This window comes from Manis javanica, chromosome 7 (assembly GCF_040802235.1).
Source record: "Manis javanica isolate MJ-LG chromosome 7, MJ_LKY, whole genome shotgun sequence".
Classification (NCBI taxonomy): Eukaryota; Metazoa; Chordata; class Mammalia; order Pholidota; family Manidae; genus Manis; species Manis javanica.
Window position 1 is genome coordinate 4,742,372 of NC_133162.1, and position 6,000 is coordinate 4,748,371.

Consider the following 6,000-nt stretch of genomic DNA (forward strand, 5'->3'; position numbering starts at 1 on the left):
AAGGCTTCCCGGGGGGCTGGAAGAGCTGTTTCCCGGATGGTTTTCACTCTGGTGGCTGTTGGCAGAGGCCAAAAATCTCTTCTGGTTCATGGTAGTGGCTCAACGCCTCACCATGTAAGGCTGCTTGAGTGTTCTCATGGCGTGGCCAGCGACTTCTGGAATGAATCATCTGGGAGAGAGAACAGGGCAGAAGTTGCAGTGACTTGTATCATGGAGTCTCAGAAGCCACGCACCGTCCTTCCTGCCTTCTTCTATTCATTACACAGGAGTCACCAAGTCCAGCCCACCTTCAAGGGGAGAGGAATTAAGTCTCACATCTTGCAAAGAGATGTATTAAAAACTCATGAACCCACTTGAAAACCAATACAGTCTGCCTTCTGGCTACCAATTATTTACATTTCTCCTATATGCAAAATATACTCGTTCCTTGCCCGCAGGCCACCTCCGTACAGCGTTTGCTCTAAACCCAGGATGCTTTCCTCCAATGCAGTCCAGAACCAGTGGGGCTTCTGGGCAGAGCTCCTTAAGACGCACCTTCAGGGACCCTTTCTCCTGCATGGAGACCTGGGAATGATAGAGAAACGTTACCTGGTCCTCACACATCCAACGCTCAAAGATGGAAGGGATGTAAGATAATTGCCATTAACAACTCTTATTCAAAAGGGGAAAATGAAAGGCACAGAGGTGTCACCATCCCCATTCTGAAATCCAGCCGGGAAAATGCCGTGAGTTTTCTCACTCGACTCGGTCCTGTTGCTGTCTGTGCCCCTCGCTCTCTCCCCTGGACTCTTGGCTCTGCCTTCGGAGTCATTCTCTCTTTTTCCATAAAGCGTGACCTTAATGTTCACAGTGGCACCATTTCCTCAGCTTGCTTCATGCCGGTAGAACTTTGGGGAGCCCAGCTGCTTCTTTTCATTTTGTATTGTCTCCATCCATTTCAGTCCAACTTGGTGTTATTCATGCCAATATACTGCTTTTTAAAAGCATGTGGGTCTCCTAGAAATCCTACTGGAGATTTTTTCCATTGCACAAAAGCCACATTTGCAACTGTCTTTAAGATAAATCTCTGCTCCACCTTGAGCATCTGCTAAGGGACAACTCTCTTAAGATTCCTAAGAGCCCTGTTAATTGACTAAACAGTTCCCTGAGGCACCACATTATATCGTCCTGAGGGCTTAACAACGGATGATAAGAAATACCCTGAACTTGGTGTTCAGGCCACACTTTCCTATGAGTGCTCCGAGGGTGATCTTGGAAACTATGTCTTAATTTCATCGTTAGCCATCTGGAGAGGCTAAGAAGTTTCAGAAATGTTAAGCTCTGGCTCCTTTCATGTTTAATGGTCTCTTTTCTTTTTCTTTGATTATCTCTCTTCTTACATTTTAGTATAAAAAGAAATAAGGAACGAGTGTTTGCCTGTGGAGACAGGAGAATTTTGAGTCCAGGGAGTTTTGAGTCTGTTGTGTTCCCAGAACAGACATGGGCATTTCCTCCAAAGAAAATGTGGATCCCACATTTCTCCCTTTATTATTATTATTATTTTTATTTTTAATAAAATACTGAAGTGGTAGGTAGATGCAAGATAAAGGTAGAAAACATAGTTTAGTGTTGTAAGAGAGCAAATGTAGAGCATCTTTAGCATGTTTCATGCTTTCTGAACCTAAGGCAGAGTCTTGGAAGCCATTGCACTTAACGCTGTTGACTAAGTCCACCCATCATGTTCACCTCCATTAACACCCACCACAAATAATGATGCTCCCCCCTTACACAGCTATGCCCGTCTCTCTCTCTCTCTCCACCTTTGTCTCTTTCCGATGTCCATCTGCCCCACATCACGGCTCATCCTTGGCCATAGGTACCTGCCTACAGTTTCCTTCACAGCCCTTGTGATCCAGGTCCCCCCCACCCCGACCCAGTTCAGTACAAACAAGTGACATTGTGTGTGTGCATCTTCATTTCTTGCTTTGTAGAAGTTAGTCTACATTCTTCTGTTTTAGATGTTAACTCTTGGTTTACTCAGCAGTGAGGGAATCCTTGTATTGAAACGAGCTTGGAAAATACACAGAGGCGTGTCTGTGAGTGTGGGGTTGTCCTCACAACGCTTCATTCACTATTACTCAGGGTGAGACTCACTTTCATTCACCCAGATTTGCTTTGCATGTGGATTTCCAGGAACACATCTGCTGCTGAACGCTGTTTCTATTTAAAGCCAGTTGTTCGTTAAGGGCTCGTTTTTCCCACATCAAACTTCCTGTGCTTTGATGACCTCTTCTCCTCGGGCACATCAGGTGAGACGAGGAAAGGGCCATTGCTTGTGTACCCAAAGGTGCCATGGATCCAGGATGGAGACCCTGGCATGGCACTGCCTGGGTCGTTTGCCTGTGGAGACAGGAGAATTTTGAGTCCAGGGAGTTTTGAGTCTGTTGTGTTCCCAGAACAGACATGGTCATTTCCTCCAAAGTGACTTTCCCTGTAGCCCTTTAATTGAGCCTGCATTTCTAATCTGCTCACTATTTCTATTCCCTCCTCTCCAATTTATTCCACTTTGGTAGGTTCCATTCATCCAAGTTACCTGGCTACCCATCATTTGACAAGCCCCCATTATGGGTAGAGATCTAGGTGCTGAGGAGCTGTAAAGATAGACCAGACCCTGGCTGGCCCTGATAGGTAGACCCAGCCCCTGGAAGCTAAAATCAGGCAACCTCAGGCACCCTATCCTCTAGTAACAGAACGATACACATTCTGGCACACCCAAATGCTTTCCTCACTGAGAAATACCACCCAGGCCTTCATACCACGTACAGCCTCCCTGGAGATCACATCTGAGGACACAGCTTGCAGGCTTGTCAGGGCATTGCTTTCACGCTGGGCAGACAGTGCAGTTAACGACCTGGCAGGTCTCAGAGGCCGTGAGGGAAGGCACCGGTCTGAGACCAGAGACGAGGAATGCCAGGGAAACCCCTGTGCTGGTTGTGTGGCTCAGCTGGCCAATCAGTGCCGGCCTATCCAGGCTGTGGACTGAGCTCTTTCTCTGTGCTGAGCCCACCTGGGGGTAGCTGCCCCTTCAGGATTCCATGCCACCCCCGAGGAGCCTCCTGACATGTGGACCACAACTACTGAAGGCCTGCCATAGGCCCAGAGAAAGATGCGCCTGCCAGAGGCCCCATGGAAGACGTTCAAAGAGGGAGTCAGCACACACAAGCTCAAACAATGGGGATGAGAATGGACCCTGGCTGGCACTGACCAGGGCAGCGGTCATCACAAGAGCCAGAGATGCACTATACCCATGGTGCCATGCAGCTGTCATGGGCTCAGGCCTTGAAGCAAGATGCCCTCCAGCAAGCCAGTTCTAGGGTGGGCAGAGAGAAAGCAGAGGCTGCACCCTGACTTACTTTGTAGATGAAAGACTCTAGGTCTTGAAGTCCAGAGAGCTTCCTTGGATGCACGGAGTTGGCTATGGGTTTGTGCAAGACCCCGACACAGAAAAGAAGCCTGGCCAATGTATATCCCTTGGTGAGACTGGCATAACTGCCATGGTAGGTCAGGGCTCATACACATTTTGATTCTGAAATTCACTACTGAGGAGCTTAACACTATTAAAGAAGCCCAGTAGGATAGGCTCTTGGATGTTTCCAGACTTGATAAGCTCAGCAGAAAGCCACACAGTAAAGATGATGTGTTATAGACATTTTCCCTGAGGTCACTCCCACTGTAGGTTTCTGCTGAATTCTTTTTTTTTTTTGAGAGGGCATCTCTCATATTTATTGATCAAATGGTTGTTAACAACAATAAAATTCTGTATAGGGGAGTCAATGCTCAATGCACAATCATTAATCCACCCCCAGCCTAATTCTCGTCAGTCTCCCATCTTCTGAAGCATAACGAACAAGTTCTTACATGGTGAACAAATTCTTACATAGTGAATAAGTTCTTACATGGTGAACAGTACAAGGGCAGTCATCACAGAAACTTTTGGTTTTGATCACACATTATGAACTATAAACAATCAGGTCAAATATGAATATTCATTTTATTTTTATACTTGATTTATATGTGGATCCCACATTTCTCCCTTTATTATTATTATTATTTTTATTTTTAATAAAATACTGAAGTGGTAGGTAGATGCAAGATAAAGGTAGAAAACATAGTTTAGTGTTGTAAGAGAGCAAATGTAGATGATCAGGTGTGTGCCTGTAGACTATGTGTTAATCCAAGCTAGACAAGGGCAATAAAACATCCACAGATGCAGAAGATTTCTCTCAAAACAGGGGGGGTGAGGTTCTAAGCTTCACCACTGTTCTTCCCCAAATTCTCACCTGATGGCCCCCCTGCAACTGTGCCTGTCTTAGGTTGTTCCTCCCTTGAGGAATCTTACCTGTCTCTGGCTAACCAGTCATCTTCCAGGGCCATACAGGGAAATGTAAAGTTGGTAAGTGAGAGAGAAGCCATATTGTTTGAAAAGGTTAGCTTTTTACTTCTTTGCAGATTTATGCCCTGTGGCTTCTATGCCCAGCATTTGTCTTGAGGTATCTTTACCACTTGGAGGAATTATGATACTCAGTGAATCCGATATGAGGCACAAATTCTATTTAAGGGTTGTAATTAGAAAGGAAGAAGAAAAGCTATAGAGGTAGCAGATGGAAGAAAACATGGGAGGATTGATTATTTCTTTGACATATCTTCTTGTAGAGTAACTTAAGCATGTATAGGTTTTAAACTACTAATTAAATTGTGCACACACATTAACATAATAGGAATACAGTTACATAACCAAAGCAGACTTACAATTACCAGCCATGTCCAGTGCAGCCAAGAAAACCAGTTAGGCACCCTAGGCATTTGTGAAAATTTATCTATGATATGATGGATATTGTCCAACTGTACTTGAACAGTCTGAGAGAAATCAGACAAGTTAAAACAACCCATTCCTGGGAACTGTTCACATCCCATATGTTCTTTTAACAGTAGATAGTCTGTAGTTGTAAGATTTTGGAGCGCTACAACTTGCACTTCTCCTAATTCTTGGTTGAGTTCCAACAGTATAGATCCAGTCGAATTTGTTGTTTTACTGAAAGCACAGGCCAGCTTAGATATCTCCTTCTTCATTCCAATGGCAAGTCCAGGAACCGGTGGGATGCATGCAGCTACAACTGCAGCATCGCCTGGATCTTTGTGGAGGTTTTTTGATGATCATCTTCTGGTATGAGTCTTCCAGAGAGTGTTGATGTTGGAAGTTCTTCTTCATATCGTATCTTAGTTCATTTTCTGGGTAGCCAAATTAGGCTTTGATCCTCTGTATAAACACAGACAGACCCTTTGCCCACACTTTGATATGCCCTTTATACCATTGTGTAGAACTCATTGGAGGTCACCACACAGGAACTGCTTTTTTTCTATGAGAAAGGAATATTATCAGAAAAGTATACCTCCATAGCTGATCACCTGACACCCTTTAATTGATCAAAATTAAGGATATTTAAAGCATGCATGCATTAATCATTGATTTACAGTTAGTTTTATCCTATCAAGGACTAATCCCCCTTTACTTTCTTTTTAATCTTTAGTCTACACTTACATGAAGAATATTATGTTTACTAGGCTCTCCCCTATACCAGGCCCCCCCTATAAACCCCTTTACAGTCACTGTCCATCAGCATAGCAAAATGTTGTAGAATGACTACTTGTCTTCTCTGTGTTGTACAGCCCTCCCCTTTCTCCCCCCGATGCATGCTAATCTAAATATCCCCTTTCTTCTCCCCCCTCTTATCCCTCCCTACCCACCCATCCTCCCCAGTCCTTTTCCCTTTGATGCCTGTTAGTCCATTCTTGGGTTCTGTAATTCCACTGCTGTTTTGTTCCTTCAGTTTTTCCTTTGTTCTTATACTCCACAGATGAGTGAAATCATTTGGTGTTTCTCTTTCTCCGCTTGGCTTATTTCACTGAGCATAATACCCTCCAGCTATATCCATGTTTCTGCAAATGGTAGGATTTGCCCTC